Source organism: Pongo abelii, chromosome 3 (assembly GCF_028885655.2).
Source record: "Pongo abelii isolate AG06213 chromosome 3, NHGRI_mPonAbe1-v2.0_pri, whole genome shotgun sequence".
NCBI classification, from domain to species: domain Eukaryota; kingdom Metazoa; phylum Chordata; class Mammalia; order Primates; family Hominidae; genus Pongo; species Pongo abelii.
Genome location: NC_071988.2, coordinates 7,888,943 through 7,908,919, shown reverse-complemented (window position 1 = coordinate 7,908,919; position 19,977 = coordinate 7,888,943). Strand labels below are relative to the sequence as shown.

At 47.7% G+C, this 19,977-nt stretch overlaps 1 long non-coding RNA gene across 1 annotated transcript in view; it reads left to right on the top strand.

Annotated features, from left to right (window-relative positions):
- LOC103890367 (uncharacterized) overlaps positions 1-6,166 on the top strand; it is a 60,861-nt gene extending 54,695 nt beyond the window's left edge. The window contains exon 3 of the long non-coding RNA XR_654709.4: positions 5,976-6,166. This is a non-coding gene — a long non-coding RNA (uncharacterized LOC103890367). The remainder of the gene's footprint in view (positions 1-5,975) is intronic.
- Positions 6,167-19,977: the final 13,811 nt, after the last annotated feature.

Sequence of the window (19,977 nt, the reverse complement as noted above, 5' to 3'; positions counted from 1 at the left end):
GGCCCTTTCTTATTGGGAACTCTAAGGGACAAATGATCTTTTCAGTGTCAGTCCTCTCCCAATCTGCTGGCCTTACCATACCAAAATAATATTAATATGGCCAGGAGCAGTGGCTCAGGCCTGTAATCCCAACACTTTGGGAGGCCAAGGTGGGCAGATCACCTGAGGTCGGGAGTTTGAGACCAGCCTGACCAACATGGAGAAACCCCGTCTCTATTAAAAATACAAAATTAGCTGGGCATGGTGGCACATGCCTGTAATCCCAACTACTTGGGAGGCTGAGGCAGGAGAATCGCTTGAACTCGGGAGGCGGAGGTTGTGGTGAGCCAAGATCACATCTTTGCCCTCCAGCCTGGGCAACAAGAGCAAAACTCCGTCTAATAATAATAATACATACATACACACATACATACATGAACACATGAGGTTGCTTAGGACGGGCTGCTTCTGTCTCCTAGAGCCCCACTGCTCTGGCCCGTTGCTCCCATCTTGTGCTTCTGTCTCCATTCCAGTGACCACCCCCTCACTCCCCATCAGGCCTAGGAGGAGTGACACCACCCCCTGCCCTTAGCCCCTGCGTTCTACACTGTCTCTTGCTGGTTACCCAAACCTCGTTCACAACTTGGTGAGTAGTCTTTGTATTAAAGTCTTTGTATTAAAGTACACAGTTTGAGAGTCTCTGTTTCTTGGCGGGGATGGAGCCATGAGCAGACCAGTTGAACACCCTCCTCTCTATCTATCCAACCGCCTTCACTTTCTTGTCTCGAAATCTGCCTCCCGCAGGACTCTTGAGTCCAGCCTCTGCTTCCCACATCTTGGTGTCCCTGCACAGCAAAGCAATCCCCATCCTGCAGGGAGCTGAGACAAGCAGCAGGATGGGAGGACAGCATTTGGTGGTTGGTCCAATGGAGGGATTGATGGAGGAGTCACAGAGGATGCCCAGGTCTCCAGTCTCACCAGTGGTGGGGCCAGACAGAGAATAGGCTTGTGGGGGAAAGAGATGAATTCATTATTGGTGTACAGAGCTGGAGGGGCCTGTGGCATCCACATGGCCAGTGAACCAGGGAAGAGGGGGTCATGGTGTGGAGAGACCCCCAGGAACCATGCAGAGAGGAATGGGAGTGGGTCCTTGGGAGCCGGGCTGGCATGTGGAAGCAGCAAGAAGCCACTGCTGGGGCGAAAAGCAGGGAGAGGAGAGGGCAGAGCCCAAGGGCCAGGCAAGGCAGGCTCTCACGGGGAAGTCCCAGGGGCGTGGCCTGAGAGGGACCTGTGAATTTGCCAACTGAAACATCATGCGGGCCTGTGGTTTTTGCAGCAAGGAGGAGGCGGCAAAGGTGTGTTTGAGCAGGTGAGGATGACCATGGAAGGTGCGTGAGTCCTGACATGGGTGTGCTCAGAGGATAGCCTCGGATACGCGCAGGTGCGTGAGTCCTGACATGGGTGTGCTCAGAGGATAGCCTCGGATACGCGCAGGTGCGTGAGAAACTGTTGAAGGAAAGCAAACATGGGCAGGAGGGGTATTGGGGGCTAAACTGTGTCTCCCTCACCCACATTCACATGTGGAAGCCCTGAAACCCCATACTTCAGAGTGTGATTGTCATTGGAGATAGGGCCTTTAGGGAGGTGATTAAGGTGAATTGAGACCATCAGAGTGGGGCCCCAATCTAGTACAGTTGGTGCCCTCATAAGGAGGGGAAGAGACACCAGAGCCCTCTCCCTTCGAGCATCCACACAGGAAAGACTGTGTGAGGACACAGCAAGAAGGTGGCTGTCTACAAGCCAGGTAGAGAGGCCTTACCAGGAACCAACCCTGTTGCACCTTTATCCTGGACTTCCAGCCTGCCGAACTGTGAGAAGAGAAACTCCTGTTCTTTAAGCTGCCTGGTCTGTAGTGTTCTGTTAGAGCAGCCTGAGCTGACTCATACAACAGGTATGGCCACCTGGCCCAGGTGGGGCAGGTGGGGGAAGGACAGGAAATGGAGAGAGCTGAAGGACAGGCAAAGTTGCGTGGCTAAAAGGGTGGGGAACAGCATTTCATGCAGAGGGAATTGCACGTCCAAAGCCAGGCATGCAGCAAGCCTGGCTCATTGGAATAATCAAAAAACAGGTCATTTTTAGAGTAGGATTTGCCTCTGTGTGTGTGTGTGTGTGTGTGTGTCTGTGTTTAGCTTTTCCTTATGTTTTCTTTCTTATGGAGCCTCATATGCAGAGGGTTGTGGTGATCATATCCTTATTGCCTGACCTCATCCCCATCTAGTAGGAGAAAGCCTTTATTTTCACTGATTTCTTCCCTCTTAGCCCCATACTCCAGCTCTGTTCCTCCCATAGTCAACCCTTCTACAGTTTTGACATGTACTTTTCAATTATAAAATATGTGCTGCTATTTGTACGGATATATATTTTTTTGTAGGATGTATTGGGTCCTATATCTCGACTTCTCCCTTTCTTCTTTCTTTCTTCCTGTCCTTTCTTCCTTCTCCTTCCTTCCTTCTTTCTTTCTTCCTTCTCTGCCTTGTGTGAGGTCTCAAGATCCATCACGTTGCTGTGAAGTGGTGAAATCTGTCACTTATATGCCACGGCGTTGCATCCCCCTCCATTTTCCCTGTGATGGACACACAGGGTCTTTTCCTCTTCTTCTCCTAGGGTGGAGATTTGCAGAGTGTCTGATGAAGGAGGGAGTGAGACAGGAGGCCAGGAACCCCAGGGATGGCAGGATGGGGAGGGTCTAGTTCAGGACAAGGGAGAAGAAGGAGGTCCTATGACCTTTTGTGATTTCTCCAGCGACAGTGTGAGTGGATGGATTTGCCCAGGGTTGGGAATGGCTGGGACCCACGAGATGACAGGGAAGGGAGCAGATGATGTCACCTTCCAGAACACCCTTTCATTTCACCCTGTGAGCATGGGAGGCCCAACTGAGACTGGCTAGTTGCTCTGGGAGGTGGGCTAGTTGGCATCCTTTCAACAGATTGTCTTTAAATACTTGTGGAACGCTTATTTGGTGGGGTGCAGAGAGGAACTTATTTTTATTAATAAAAATTGCGTGCCTCTCTATGCTCAAAATAAGAGATTTATTATGTGCCTTTATTATAGGTGATTTTCCAAACCAGACAGCATCTTGGGAGGCATATTAAAGAGTCTAAAATGTAGATAATAAAATAAAGCCCTCATCTGGGGTCAACAGCCCTACATAATACCTCATTCTGTTTCTGAATCTCAGCTGGCTGTGATTTGCAACTTCACATTCCCTCTTGATGGCTGGAGCCAAGTGGATACAGCTTGTGGAGCCTGGCACAGAAATCTATGGCTGAGGTGGATCATCCAGAGAATAGTGTGGTTTAATTTCCACTTCAGGCAGTGTCCACACTGGCAGGACCAGGGTTCAAGCTCCCATTTGGCCAACTCTATAAGCTGTCGTGAGTGGAGACCTGCGCTAACTGGAGCTGTATTTCTGATTTATACCAGTGATGTTTTCATGCCCTTATGAGCCATGTCCCAGGCAGAGGCCTGGCTGGCCACCCTTGACACACCACTAGAGGTAGCTGCTGTAGTGCTCATTTTACAGCTGATGGCACAGGGATTCAGAATGGCTAAGTGACTTGCTAAAAGCCACATAACAAGGCTGGGCATGGTGGTTCCTGCCTGTAATCCCAGCACTTTGGGAGACTAAGATGGGAGGATTGCTTGAGCCCAGGAGTTCAAGATCAGCCTGGGCAACAAAGTGAGACCCCTATCTCTACAAAAATTGAAAAAATTAGCCAAGCGTGATGGCATGCACCAGCTACATGAGAGGCTGAGGTAGGAGGATTGCTTGAGCCTGGGAAGTTGAGGCTGCAGTGAGCTGTGATCACACCACTGAACCCCATCCTGGGTGACAGAGTGAGACCTTATTTCAAAAATGAAAATTAAAAAATGAAAAGCTACCAACGCAAAAGCAATGAAACAGGGATTTGAACTTGGCTGATCTCAGAGCCCTGTTATTGCATTGGGCCTCGTAGTATATAAACCATGTCTTTTTTTTTTTTTTTTTTTTTTGAGACGGAGTCTCACTCTGTCGCCCAGGCTGGAGTGCAGTGGCGCGATATCGGCTCACTGCAAGCTCTGCCTTCCGGGTTCACACCATTCTCCTGCCTCAGCCTCCCGAGTAGCTGGGACTACAGGCACCCACCACCACCCCTGGCTAATTTTTTGTATTTTTTAATAGAGACGGGGTTTCACCGTGTTAGCCAGGATGGTCTCAATCTCCTGACCTCGTGATCCGCCCACCTCGGCCTCCCAAACTGCTGGGGTTACAGGCGTGAGCCACTGTGCCCGGCCAAACCACGTCTTTTATTTTCTGTATTCTGATGCTTTCATGTCTGGGACATTGCAGACTGCCCCTTCCCAGGGCTAGCCAATTTCTATAGATTGGAAACCACTCCTGTGAGTGTGACTTTCAGATGTAAACCAACCACTCCAGATCCCACACCCCAACCACCTCCTCTACTGAGCTCTCAGTCAGGACCACTGTTCCCTCTATGCCCCTAGACAACCCAGGGTAGCTACACTGCCTTGCCCATTCCTTCCCATGGAAACCACAGCTAAGGTTCTTGCCCATGTGTTTCTGCCCCCTCTGCCTCCTGACTGACCCTGGTGACTTGCACGGAGTGCTGTGCCTCTCATTTCTAGGGATCCGTGAGATAAAAACTTTTTCATTCATGATAGTCACTTCTTTGAGTCTTATATTTGATTAAAACAAATCCTGGGTCCCCTTAAGAATGCATGGATTTTCTAACAGTCAATATCCTGTTGATGCCAGGTGCCTGGCTCAGAGCTTTCACCCACCCTTTTCCATTTTGGGTATAATCACATACAGTAAAATGCCACCCGTCTTATCTTCATCAGCCCCAGCACCACCTCCTATTGTCCCAGTTTACCCACAAGGAAACTGGATGGCAGAGAGGTTCAGTAATTTGTTGGACATGCAGAATAAACCAGCAGCTGAGAAAGAATCAAGTCAATGTCTCATCGATTCCTCTGACTGTCTAACGACAGGGTTGGAAAATAGCCTCCCATTACTTCTGCTTGTGCACCTGACTGAGCCCTCTCTAAATTCTACAAGAATCACTCACTCATTCATTGTCTCACGTGCTCATTCACTGTCAGTGACTCTGTGCCCAGCCCTACGCAAGGCACTTGGGCAATAGAGAAATGATTCCAACGTGGTCTTTGTCCTCAAGGCCCTGCAGCCCAGCTGAAGTGGGGCACTCACAGAGAAGCTGGCAAGGCTCAGTGGAGTTGGCGCTGGACTGGGGGAAGCAGAAGCATCCAGGGGCCTCCCTGGACCCGCATGATAGAGGGAACCTACAGCCGACAAGCCCCAGGCTGGCTGGGCTCCACCTGTGCCCTTGAGATCAGAGCCCTCCATGTCCTCTCTTGTATTAACAAGCAGGGAATTTCCGCATCTTCTACCACCTGGAAGCAAATTCCACCAGCCCCTCTGCTTGCCACTCTTCCCTTCTCTTCCCGCAAACCCCTTCTCTTTCCTATCTGGTACTGAGGGCTGTGTGATGTTGTCCTTTTCCTGCAAATGACGATGTGAACCTTAGTTATGAGGGTATCCAAAGCCACTTTCTAAATTATCACAAATATCAACTTATCCCCTTATCTGCAGGGGATATGTTTCAAGACCTGCAGTGGATACCTGAAACCTCAGATAGAATCAAATCCCAAATGCGCTATGTCTTTTCCTATACGCTCATACCTATGATAAGGTTTAATTTATAAATTAGGCAGGCACGATAAGAGATTGACAACATCAGTAATAAAATAGAAAAATCATAACAATACTGTAATATAAGAACAATTATAACAATCTACTGTTATTATAACAATTTACTGTAATAACAATTATAGCAATCTATTATAATAAAAGTTATGTGAATATGGTCTCTCTCTCTTTCAAAATATCTTATTGTACTGTACTCATCTATTTCCAGAGCTCAGTTGATCATGGATAACTGACACAAGGAAAGCAAAAGTGGGTGAGGGAGGCCTGCTGAATTGGGAAATTGTTAGACAACATTCTGCAATGGCTGAAGAGTGCTTGTCATTTCAGTGCTGTACAAGAATATTAACTGATGTGGAAAGCTGTCCATTATAATAAAGTTCAAAAAGAACTTGCAAAATATAAGATGCGTTATGATCCCATTTGGTATAAATATTGGAAATGTATGCATCAGTGTCTAAGGATTGGGATTCAGGAGGTTTTCCTTTTCTCCCAGCTCATCTGTGGTATTCTCTATTTCTATAAGAACAGGTATTGTGTAAAACAAAAACATTTGCATTTACTACAGTCCCTCCCTGTTTTCTACCAAGTCTGTGTTACTGGGCACAGAGATGGTCCTGGAACAAGAGAGATCTTAGGAAGGAACGGGCCTGTTCCAGGAGCCGGGAATTTGATTGTTTGCCCTTTTGCCCCACAGTGATCCCTCCAGGTCCCCAGGTCGGGTTGAGAGCCCTGTCACAACAACCTTTGGGATGTGGTCCACGCCCATGTCACGCAGTAGGGGGTTCATCTATAAAGCAGAAATAATCACCTCCACTCTCCCTGTTGGAAATTGAATGGCTTTATGCACATAAAGCACCCAGCCTGAGGCCTGGTACACACTGAGTACTCAGTAAAAGCCCAGCCATGGGCACCCTACCTTGTGCTCTTTTCTCAGCTGTCCTTGTGTTTCTCTGCTTCCATTCCTTATTCCTCTTCGCTCCGTCTTTTCTCACCTTCCGTCTCTAGTCCTTACTCCCATAATCCCTTCTTTGTTTTGCTGTCTCAGCAGGACAGGAGCAATCCTTGTTGTCAAGACCAAGTCTTTTTCCAATGGTGTTATCTCATCAAAGCCTCCTAATCTTGCAGTCAGATCAATGGTGTCATGCCCATTTTACAGACAAGGAAACTGAGGCCCTGCATGATGCACTGTCCATTGGGATTGGTTTTGGATGGCTGTCTCAAGTCTCCAACGATCCTGTAAGCACTAAGGGTAAAGACTGCGTCTCCTTCACCCTCTGTATCCCACACCCTCTACCCTGCACCCATCTTGTGAAGCCAAAAGAGGTGGGGCCTGGGTAAGCAAGAAGGATCTAGTACGACGGTGGTGGTGAGAGGATTATGCCACAGTGTAGAAAGAGTAGTTAGATTTAGAACTCTTAGCTCCTGTTCGGGTGGCCTCTTAGAAGTAGCTAACTTCTCTAAGCCCAGTTTCTTCATCTGTAAACCAGAGATAATAACAGTCCCCACCCTCCATGGGCCGCTGTGATGATTAAATGAGAAACATACATAAAACTCCTAACAGGAGAGCCGGGTGGGCCATGTGTGTGCAGGCAGGTCAGCCGGGTGGCACGGTGCTCTGGACTGGAGGCGGGGCAGGGTCTTCAGCTTCCTCACCTGGGGCAATGACTCTGCCCCAGCCTTACCAGCCTGGTGTTCTGGGTGCTACTGGAGTGGGGGTGGCACTCAACTGAGGGTTGGGGGCTTCACAGCAAATTCATTTCCACCCGCCCAGACCATCCCCTGCTCCCTTTCTTACCAGGACTCATGAAAACCCGGTCGCATTTTCCCTTTGCTCTTGATGAACCAATAACCTTGAACATCTGAAAATAAAATGTCTACGGCCCCCACAGCCTACTGAGGTTGTGTGGCTCTGCAGACATTATAAAACATCAAATTAGATGGAAAATTGCCCAGGGTCCCTGTAAATGAAAATTACTCTTTTTTATAGGGGGAAAAAATGACCCTTATAATCGCAACAAACAATTCTGGGCTCTTCCTTTTATTAGCCAGCTCACATGGCAAGCAGTATTTTCTCATTCCACCGCTTTGGCCCCAACCCATGTTTTTACCACATTTTGCTTTGCACATTTTCACAGCATTGTGACATGAAAATGAGGTTCTGCCCTTGTCTTGAGTTCCTGTTGGAAGGGGATGTTTTGCCTCTGCAAAGTTTCAGCCTCCTGGTGGGTGCTGGCTGGATCCAGGCTTGGTGTAGGGTGGTGAAAGAGCACTGGATAGGGGGTTAGATGACTAAGCCTGCTGTGTGACTTCCGGCTGGTTGCTTAACCTCTCTGGGCTGCACTTTCTTCCTCCATGATAGGAGAGAGCTGGATTGGGTTAGGGATGGCACGGTCAATGCCTCTAGGTGCCAGGAAGGTGATGTCCATGTGTGATGGCCCTGTGCAAAACACCCTCGACCTCCATGGGGTCAAGCCAGGGCTTGTGGTCTCCCATTCATGTCCACGTCCCGACATAAAAACTTAGGCATTTTTTTTTCTTTTTTCCTGTAGGACCTCACAAGAATATTTTGGAAACAAGACAAAGAGGGAAGATGCTGTTGGCTGTAGCTCAGAGCTTCTCAACACAGGGCTGATTTGGGCCCTGATTTGGCCACGTCTGGGGCGTTTTTGGCTGTCATGACTGGGCCATCATCTGGTGATGCTGCTGACATCCTGTGGGTGGAGGCCGGGGCTGTGGCTAAACACCCCACAGTGCATAGCCCTGCCACCGATACAGGACTAGGTGGCCCCAAACGCCCCCAGTGCCCAAGGCTGAGAGCCCTGCAGCAGGGTGGGGTTGGATTGGATTTGGGAGTGGAGACTGGCTGGCCTGGGTGGGTCCCTGCCACTGGCTTGACACCCTGTGATGCAAAGCAGTGCCCGTGGAGCCTTGGATCGCTGGCTGTCAGCCCCATGAGTCAGCAGGGCCCGAGCACAGCCTCCACGCTCTCCGGCTGTGATGGGCCTACAGACTGACCTTTGTCAAGGGCTGGAGAACCTTGGCGCCTGCCACCAAGCCCCAGGCAGAGCCTGAAGATTTGTCAGGGTTGGGGGTGGGGGACCAAAGATATTGGTTAAGTGTTGAGGAGTGAGGAAGCCACAGTGACTAAGCCGTGCCTGGGCGCCGCGGGCTGATCCTAAGGAAGCCTAGCCAGTCTCTCCTCCACAGTTTTGACACAGTTAGAAAAACTTTCTCTTGTTTAACTGGAAACAGCCACCCACACTCACCCTCTCACATACCAGTTGCCTTCTTGCAGATCATAGGAAATAAACTGACCTTTTAAAAAATCACAAGTGAAATATAAGGAAACAGAGTGAGCGGAGGCGTTAGGGGTCTTGAATTCAGCCCGCTGGGCAGGAGTGAGCAAGAGTGAGATATGTGAGGCTGTGTGAGTCCATCCTGCCTCCACTCTCTGTGCTCCCGTCTGTGGAATGGGGCAGTGGACACGGGCTCCTCAAGCCTGCTGGCTCTCTCGGTTTAGGTCTCTCCTGATGGGAGTGGGAATCCAGGCAGGGGCGGGTGGCTGCTTCTCAGGGTGTTCTCACGGCTCCCTTCTCAGGAAATTTCATTCACAGATTTGTGAATCTGCAGTTTTGGGAGGATGACTAAAGGTGACCTTGTCCAACCTCAAATGCAGATATGCCCTCTACTTTCTTCCCAAGAAGTAACATTGTGTCTCGTTGGTGGCGCCTGGGATGAGGGGCTCACTCCTGTGCCCAGGCCAGCCACTTTCATTCCTGGACACGCCTGGACAGCTCTGGCTTCCGTGTGTGCTGTTTTTTTTTGTTTGTTTTTTTTTTGTTTTTTGTTTTTTGAGACAGATTCCAGCCTTGCTCTGTCACCCAGGCTGGAGTGCAGCGGCGCCAACACCACTCACTGCAGCCTCGTCCTGCAGACTCAAGCGATCCTCCCACCTCAGCTGGGATTACAGGCATGTGTCACCACACCTGACTAATTTTTGTATTTTTAGTAGAGACAGAGTTTTGCCATGCTGCCCAAACTGGTCTTGAACTCCTGGACGCAAGAGATCCTCCTGCCTCAGCCTCCCAAAGTGCTAGGGTTATGAGTGTGTGCCACTGTGCCTGGCCTCCACGTGTGCTCTTAATTCTACTTTTTGGCACCAACTGGAACAAAGCTAATAATCACCTCCAGCCCCAGATGGAAGCAAGGCATGCAGCCACAGAGCTTTTGGGTATTTTTTTTTTTTCTGGGATGAAGTCTCACTCTGTCGCCTAGGCTGGAGTGCAGTGGCACGATCTCAGCTCGCTGCAAGCTCTGCCTCCCGGGTTCAAGCCATTCTCCTGCCTCAGCCTCCCGAGTAGCTGGGACTACAGGTGCCCACCATCACGCCCGGCTAATTTTTTGTATATTTAGTAGAGACGGGGTTTCACCGTGTTAGCCAGGATGGTCTCGATCTCCTAACCTTGTGATCCGCCCGCCTCGGCCTCCCAAAGTGCTGGGATTACAGGCGTGAGCCACCGTGCCTGGCCAGCTCTTGGGTATTTTATCCGCTCCAAGTCTTCCTAGTTTTAGGGTGAGCACCCCGAGATTCTTCATCTGATGCTCCTAGTGGCTATTTGGGTGTGTGTTTGGGGGTCCCTCCTCTTGGCACACACGTCAGTGTTCACTCTGGATTGGACTGCATGCTGGGACAGGTGCCCTGAGCTGTATCCCGGGGGCATCACCTCCCATATTCTGGCCGCTCTACTCCTATTGATGTGGTCCAGTACCATCCAAAGCATTTACAACAATATTAGCAAGGCCCTGTTAATTATTTTTAAGTGGGAATAAAACAGGTTTTCCATGGTCTTGAATCGTATTTGTGGCTAACAATCCAAAAAACCATGGGGAAATGCCAGAAGAAAAAAGTGATTTAGGGACACAGGAGGTAGATTCCATTCCACTCATCTAGGTCATGGCCATATAAGATCCAGGAATCATGCCTGTCACTCCCCTGCCCTTCTACTGATTGTTCTGGTCCATGGGCTTCCCTTCCCCCACCTGTCACCTCCTCTTCAGCCCCCCTGCTGCTGCCTCCCACAACCCATGGGCTCTCACCTGGACTAGTGCAGCAGCCTTCTGGGGGGCTCCTTGGATCCTCCAGCCTCCGCACAGCAGCCAGAGCAACCTTTCTAGAACACAAGAATGCTCACTCACCTCCCTGGCTTCAAACCCTATGAGGCATAATCATAACAAGCTCCATCTGCTTACGACAGACAGACCTAAAATCACTCATCTCCCTGCCCAACCCCAACCTACCGCCACATGGTCTATACATTAAGCCCCCCCAAGGTTTTTGTTTTTTTTTTTTGAGATGGAGTCTCACTTTCTTTCTAGGCTGGAGTGCAGTGGTGTGATCTCGGCTCACTGTAACCTCCGCCTCCTGAGTTCAAGCGATTGTCCTGCCTCAGCCTCCTGAGTAGCTGGGACTACAGGCACGTGCCACCACGCCCAGCTAATTTTTTGTATTTTTAGTAGAGACGGGGTTTCATTGTGTTAGCCAGGATGGTCTCCATCTCCTGACCTCGTGATCCACCCGCCTCGGCCTCCCAAAGTGCTGGGATTACAGGTGTGAGCCACTGCGCCCAGCCTACCCAAGCTTTTTAATGCAGAGCTTGCTTTTAATGCGAAGTCATGTGCCAAGTGGCCACCTGCCTTCCTCCTCCTTTTCTCTCCTGGGTCCCTGGACTCCCACACCCTTGGTCCCAGCCACCCTGGTGACCCTGCTCCCTTTCTGTGCACCTTTCGGTGACTTCTACACTTGCTGCTTCCTGGCTTGGACATCGCCTCACCTGGGAAAACTCCTATTTATTTCGAATCCCAGTTTCTATGTCCCCCTGCCCGCCCCCACCCCCCAAGAGCCTTGCTGAGGTTAGGAAACTATGAGAAAGGGATTTCTTTGCCCCACAGCAGTGAGGACACCCGCTCTTGGTCATTTCATATTCGATGTTAGCTCAGAGAAACAATGCTAGGAGATAACATTTGCCAACATCCCCCCAAAGATTCACTCGCTGATACTAATCCAAACTTGTTCACTCACGTGTTTGTTTGTTTAATTAACAAATATTTATCGAGCACCTGCAATGAGTTATGTACTATAATAGATGCTAGGGCACAGTCAGGGATGAAACAGACAGAAGTCCTTGTCTCCATGGAACTGACATTCTGGTTGGGGGAGGCAGCCATTAGGTGAAATGAATAAGTAAACTGTAGACTGTAATAGCAACAGGTGTGGCGGAGACCAATGAAGTGGAGATGGAGTTGTCAGGTGAGAGCTGCAATTTGAAATTGAAAGTCCAGGGAGGATACACAGAGGGAAAACCTGAAGTTGAGGACGTCGGGTGAGCTGCTACCTGGGGGCAGGGCGCTCCCGGGGAGGGCTGGTATGTTCCAGGACAGGCATCTGGGCGCTGTGTGGCTGCATTGTGGTGGGCTAGGGAGAGGTAGGTCCTGAGATCTGAGAGGTGACGGCCCAAATCCTGTAGGATCCCAGAGGCCATAGCTGGGACTCGGCTTTTCCTCCAGGTGGGCTGGAAAGCACTGGAGGGTGGTGGACAGAGAATGGTGTGGTCGGATTGCAGCGGGATTTCGTGCGTCCCTTGGCTGCCGTGTGCAGAAGGAACGGTGCGGGGCAAGGCGGGAGCCGGGAGAACAGGGAGAGAGGCTGGAGGCTTGGTCCAGGCTGGGGGCAGTGGGAACAGCGAGCAGGGGCTGGGTCTGGGACATAGTCATGGTGATCAGCTGCTGCAAGGAAGTCATTTTATTTTTAGCCCAGTTGTAACGATGAATGAAGTAGGGATGCAGAAAGGTTAAGGTCACATTGCTAAAAGGCGCTATGTGTGGCGCCCACCCAACCCATGCACCTGTCCCTCTCCAGGAGTGAGTTTCCCATGGGCAGGCATGTGCCCCTCACTGGGCACACTGGGTCCTGACACGCAGTGGGAACTCAGCGCTGTTAAATGTGGATTTCACTGAGCCCCACAGGCAGCCCTTTAGGACCTCGGCCCAAGGTTATTCTGGCCAAAGGCCGCTAGAGGGCAGCGGTGCTTTTCCCTCTGCCTGAAGTTTGGGACAACGTCCGCAGTCAGCCTCGTCTGGTCCCAGGTCACCACTGAGGGCCTTGCAACTTAAGGAACAGGATCGATGAGCACCACCAACCCCAACCCCTTGCCCAAGCCAGAGGAAAGGAACTCGTTCGAGGACCCAGGAGGGAGGCTGGACAGGGCCGTGGAGAGCCACAGCATGATCCGCTCCTGGGCCCCCTACTTACACCTGGGAAAGCAGGCAGAGAAGGAGGAAGGGGTTTGCCGAGGTTACCCCGGGGACTCGTTGCTAGACCCACACCAGCCCTTCTCCCAGGCGACCTTTCCTGTAACCCCAGGGACTTCCGTCAGCACAGCTGACCTTGGAAGGCTGTGGGGTTGGGTGTGCTGGGTGCACCAGATTAGATCAGTGTCCTGAGAAGGTCCCTCTGGGTGGAGGAGAGGTGGGTGCAGGGGCCCCGAACAGTCGGAGAGGAACCCGGCTGAAGCAGCCTGCTGGCAGGTCCTGGCCTACGTTTTATGCCCAGACTGGAGGGCAATAATTGCGAAAGGCAAACAATGTTAAGTTTCTCAGCTTCAGTTATTGGTGGCATTAACGAGCATAGATCGATTTTTAAGAATCTACATACCACTGCAACTTGACCTTGGAGAATCGTTAATCACTTTAGAAATGCACATAGAGAGGTCACACTGATGCTTTGTGTAAAAAATCGCCACCTAAATAGTTGCTAGCAGAGAACCTCATTTGCAAGTGTAAATCTGTTTATAATTAATCACTTTTGGCAAGGCTCCCCCTCCACAGCCTGGCTGGCTTCGGGGGCTCTGGCTTTTGCTGTCGATGCTCGACGTATCCAGGCCAAGCTTTCACTCTTCCCCTGAGCTATACCACATTTTCCCGGACCCTTTTCCTGAGAGGCGATGCCTGTCCAGGCCCTGCTCATGCTCCTTGATCTGTCTGCCACTGGCCTTGCCTCCCTGCTTCCTGGGGGCACCCTCCTGAGGACAGTTGCTACCATCGGTGGTGAGCCATTGGTGTGTGCCAGCCTCTTCTCCAAATGTTCTCCACGAAATAACTTACATGGCTCTTCACACAACTCTATTCAGTAGGTATTATTATTAACCCCCTTTTACAGATGTGGAAACCGAAGCCAAGAGATACTTCGAGGAGTCAGCATCAGGATTTAAACCCAGACTTCTGGTTCAGTTTAAACCCAGTCGTCCAGAATTTTTTGTTTGTTTATTTTATTTTATTTTATTTTATTTATTTTATTTTATTTTACTTTAAGGTCCGAGAGACATGTGCAATATGTGCAGGTTTTTTACATAGGTATACATGTGCCATGGTGGTTTGCTGCACCTACCAACCTGTCACCTAGGTTTTAAGCCCTGCATGCATTAGCTATTTGTCCTAATGCTCTCCCTCCCCTTGCTCCCTACCCCCTGACAGGCCCCAGGCCCCGGTGTGTGATGTTCCCCTCCCTGTGTCCTTGTGTTCTCATTGTTCAACTCCCACTTATGAGTGAGAACATGTGGTGTTCGGTTTTCTGTTCCTGTGTTAGTTTGCTGAGGATGATGGCTTCCAGCTTCATCCATGTCCCTGCAAAGGACATGATCTCATTCTTTTTTATGTCTGCATAGTATTCCATGGTGTATATGTGCCACATTTTCTTTATCCAGTCTATTATTGATGGGCATTTGGGTTGGTTCCAAGTCCTTGCTATTGAAAATAGTACTGCAGTAAACATACATGTGCATGTGTCTTTATAATAGAATGATTTATAATCCTTTGGGTATATATCCAGTAATGGGATTCCTGGGCCAAATGGTATTTCTGGTTCTAGATCCTTGAGGAATCGCCACACTGTCTTCCACAATGGTTGAACTAGTTTACACTCCCACAAGCAGTGTCAAAGTGTTCCTATTTCTCCACAGCCTCAACAGCATCTATTGTTTCTTAACTTTTTAATAACTGCCATTCTGACTGGCTTGAGATGGTATCTCATTGTGGTTTTGATTTGCATTTCTCAGTGACGATGAACTTTTCTTCATATCTTTCTTGGTCACATAAATGTCTTCTTTCGAGAAGTGCCTGCTCATATCCTTTGCCCACATTTTGATATTTTTTTTCCTGTAAATTTGTTTAAGTTCCTTGTAGACTCTGGATATTAGACCTTTGTCAGATGGGTAGATTGCAAAATTTTTCTCCAATTCTGCAGGTTGCCTCTTCACTCTGATGCTAGTTTCTGTTGCTGTCCAGAAGCTCTTTAGTTTAATTAGATCCCATTTGTCAATTTTGGCTTTTGTTGCAATTGCTTTTGGTATTTTAGTCATGAAGTCTTTCCCCATGTCTATGTCCTGAATGGTATTGCCTAGGTTTTCTTCAAGGTTTTTTGATTTTTAGTTTTACATTTAAGTCGTTAACCCATCTCAAGTAAATTTTTGTATAGGGTGTAAGGAAGGGGTCCAGTTTCAGTTTTCTGCATATGGCTAGCCAGTTTTCCCAGCACCATTTATTAAATAGGGAATCCTTTCCCCATTGCTTGTTTTAGTCAGGTTTGTTGAAGATCAGATGCTTGTAGATGCGAGGTGTTATTTCTGAGCTATCTATTCTGTTTCATTGGTCTATATGACGGTTTTGGTACCAATACCATGCTGTTTTGGTTACTATAGCCTTGTAGTATAGTTTGAAGTCAGGTAGTGTAATGCCTCTAGCTTTGTTCTTTTTGCTTAGGATTGTCTTGGCTATATCAGCTCTTTTTGGGTCCCATATGAAATTTAAAGTAGTTTTTTCAAATTCTGTGAAGGAAGTCGATAGTAGCTTGATGGGACTAGCATTGAATCTATAAGTTACTTTGGGCAGTATGGCCATTTTCATGATATTGATTCTTCCTATCCACAAGCATGGAATTTTTTTTCCATTTGTTTGTGTCCTCTCATTTCCTTGAGCAGTGGTTTGTAGTTTTCCTTGAAGAGGTCCTTCACATCCTTGTGAGTTGTATTCCTAGATATTTTATTCTCTTTGTAGCAATTGTGAATGGGAGTTCACTCATGATTTGGCTCTCTGTTTGTCTATTATTGGTGTATAGGAATGCTTGTGATTTTTGCACATTGATTTTGTATCCTGAGACTTTGCTGAAGTTGCTTATCAACTTAAGCAGTTTTGGGGCGGAGACAATGGGGTTTTCTAAATACAGAATCATGCCATCTGCAAACAGAGACGATTTGACTTCCCCTCTTCCTATTCGAATACCCTTTATTTCTTTCTCTTGCCTGATTGCCCTGGCCAGAACTTCCAATACTATGTTGAATAGGAGTGGTGAGAGAAGGCATCCTTATGCCAGTTTTCAAAGGGAATGCTTCCAGCTTTGGCCTATTCAGTATGATATTGGCTATGGGTTTGTCATAAATAGCTCTTATTATTTTGAGATATGCTCCATCAATGCCTAGTTTATTGAGAGTTTTTAAAATGAAGGAATGTTGAATTTTATCAAAGGCCTTTTCTGCATCTATTGAGATAATCATGTGGTTTTTGTCATTGGTTCTGTTTATCTGATGGATTACGTTTACTGATTTGCATATGTTGAACCAGCCTTGCATCCCAGGGATGAAGCCGACTTGATTGTAGTGGATAAGCTTTTTGATGTGCTGCTGGATTTGGTTTGCCAGTATTTTACTGAGGATTTTTGCATCGATGTTCATCAGGGATATTGGCTTGAAGTTTTCTTTTTTTGTTGAGTCTCTCCCCAGTTTTGGTATCAGGATGATGCTGGCCTCATAAAATGAGTTAGGGAGGAGTCCCTCTTTTTCGATTGTTTGGAATAGTTTCAGAAGGAATGGTACCAGCTCCTGTTTGTACCTCTGGTAGAATTTGGCTGTGAATCCATCTGGTTCTGGGCTTTTTTTGGTTGGTAGGCTATTAATTACTGCCTCAATTTCAGAACTTGTTATTGGTCTATTCAGGGATTCAACTTCTTCCTTGTTTGGTCTTGGGAGGGTGTATGTGTCGAGGAATTTATCCATTTCTTCTAGATTTTCCAGTTTATTTGCTTAGAGGTGTTTATAGTATTCTCTGATGGTAGTTTGTATTTCTGTGGGATCGGTGGTGATATCCCCTTTATCATTTTTTATTGCGTCTATTTGATCCTTCTCTCTTTTCTTCTTTATTAGTCTTGCTAGCAGTCTATCAATTTTGTTGACCTTTTCAAAAAACCAGCTCCTGGATTCATTAATTTTTTGAAGGGTTTTTTTGTGTCTCTATTTCCTTCAGTTCTGCTCTGATCTTAGTTATTTCTTGCCTTCTGCTAGGTTTTGAATGTGTTTGCTCTTGCTTTTCTAGTTCTTTTAATTGTGATGTTAGGGTGTCAATTTTCGATCTTTCCTGCTTTCTCTTGTGGGCATTTAGTGCTATAAATTTCCCTCTACACACTGCTTTGTATGTGTCCCAGAGATTCTGGTATGTTGTGTCTTTGTTCTTGTTGGTTTCAAAGAACATCTTTATTTCTGCCTTCATTTCGTTATGTACCCAGTAGTCATTCAGGAGCAGGTTGTTCAGTTTCTAAGTAGTTGAGCAGTTTTGAGTGAGTTTCTTAATCCTGAGTTCTAGTTTGATTGCCCTGTGCTCTGAGAGACAGTTGGTTATAATTTCTGTTCTTTTACGTTTGCTGAGGAGTGCTTTACTTCCAACTATGTGGTCAATTTTGGAATAGGTGTGGTGTGATATGGAAAAGAATGTATATTCTGTTGATTTGGGGTGGAGAGTTCTGTAGATGTCTGTTAGGTCCGCTTGGTGCCGAGCTGAGTTCAATTCCTGGGTATCCTTTTTAACTTTCTGTCTCGTTGATCTGTCTAATGTTGACAGTGGGGTGTTAAAGTGTCCCATTATTATTGTGTGGGAGTCTAAGTCTCTTTGTAGGTCTCTAAGGACTTGCTTTATGAATCTGGGTGCTCCTGTATTGTGTGCATATATATTTAGGATAGTTAGCTCTTCTTGTTGAATTGATCCCTTTACCATTATGTAATGGCCTTCTTTGTCTCTTTTGATCTTTGTTGGTTTAAAGTCTGTTTTATCAGAGACTAGGATTGCAACCTCTGCCTTTTTTTGTTTTCCATTTGCTTGGTAGATCTTCCTCCATCCCTTTATTTTGAGCCTATGTGTGTCTCTGCACGTGAGATGGGTTTCCTGAATACAGCACACTGATGGGTCTTGACTCTTTATCCAATTTGCCAGTCTGTGTCTTTTAATTGGAGCATTTAGCCCATTTACATTTAAGGGTAATATTGTTACGTGTGAATTTGATCCTGTCATTATGATGTTAGCTGGTTATTTTGCTCGTTAGTTGATGCAGTTTCTTCCTAGCCTTGATGGTCTTTACAATTTGGCATGTTTTTGCAGTGGCTGGTACCAGTTTTTCCTTTCCATGTTTAGTGCTTCCTTCAGGAGCTCTTTTACGGCAGGCCTGGTGGTGACTAAATCTCTCAGCATTTGGTTGTCTGTAAAGTATTTTATTTCTCCTTCATTTATGAAGCATAGTTTGGCTGGATATGAAATTCTGGGTTGAAAATTCTTTTCTTTAAGAATGTTGATTATTGGCCCCCACTCTCTTCTGGCTTGTAGAGTTCCTGCTGAGAGATCCGCTGTTAGTCTGATGGGCTTCCCTTTGTGGGTAACCCGACCTTTCTCTCTGGCTGCCCTTAACATTTTTTCCTTCATTTCCACTTTGTTGAATCTGACAATTATGTGTCTTGGAGTTGCTCTTCTCGAGGAGTATCTTGGTGGCGTTCTCTGTATTTCCTGAATCTGAATGTTGGCCTGCCTTGCTAGACTGGAGAAGTTCTCCTAGATAATATCCTGCAGAGTGTTTTCCAACTCGGTTCCATTCTCCCTGTCACTTTCAGGTACACTAATCAGGCGTAGATTTGGTCTTTTCACAAAGTCCCATATTTCTTGGAGGCTTTCTCATTTCTTTTTATTCTTTTTTCTCTCGACTTCTCTTCTCGCTTCATTTCATTCATTTCATCTTCCATCACTGATACCCTTTCTTCCAGTTGATCGAATCGGCTACTGAGGCTTCTGCATTCATCACGTAGTTCTCGTGCCATGGTTTTCAGCTCCATCAGGTCCTTTAAGCGCTTCTCTGTGTTGGTTATTCTAGTTAGCCATTTGTCTAATTTTTTTTCAAGGTTTTTAACTTCTTTGCCATGGGTTTGAACTTCCTCCTTTAGCTCGGAGTAGTTTGATCATCTGAAGCCTTCTTCTCTCAACTTGTCAAAGTCATTCTCCATCCAGCTTTGTTCTGTTGCTGGTGAGGAGCTGCGTTCCTTTGGAGGAGGAGAGGCGCTCTGCTTTTTCGAGTTTCCAGTTTTTCTGCTCTGTTTTTTCCCCATCTTTGTGGTTTTATCTACCTTTGGTCTTTGATGATGGTGATGTACAGATGGGGTTTTGGTGTGCATGTCCTTTCTGTTTGTTAGTTTTCTTCTAACAGACAGGACCCTCAGCTGCAGGTCTGTTGGAGTTTGCTGGAGGTCCGCTCCAGACCTTGTTTGCCTGGGTATCAGCAGCGGAGGCTGCGGAACAGCGGACATTGGTGAACAGCAAATGTTGCTGCCTGATCATTCCTCTGGAAGTTTTGTCTCAGGGGAGTACCCGGCCCTGTGAGGTGTCAGTCTGCCCCTACTCGGGGGTGCCTCCCAGTTAGGCTACTCGGGGATCAGGGACCCACTTGAGGAGGCAGTCTGTCCGTTCTCAGATCTCCAGCTGCGTGCTGGGAGAACCGCTACTCTCTTCAAAGCTGTCAGACAGGAACATTTAAGTCTGCAGAGGATTCTGCTGCCTTTTGTTTGGCTATGCCCTGCCCCCAGAGGTGGAGTCTCAGAGGCAGGCTGGCCTCCTTGAGCTGCAGTGCGCTCCACCCAGTTCGAGCTTCCCAGCTGCTTTGTTTACCTACTCAAGCCTTGGCAATGGTGGGCGTCCCTCCCCCAGCCTCGCTGCCGCCTTGCAGTTTGATCTCAGACTGCTGCGCTAGCAATGAGCGAGGCTCCGTGGGTGTAGGACCCTCCAAGCCAGGTGTGGGATATAATTGCTGGTGTGCCATTTGCTAAGACCATTGGAAAAGCAGTATTAGGGTGGGG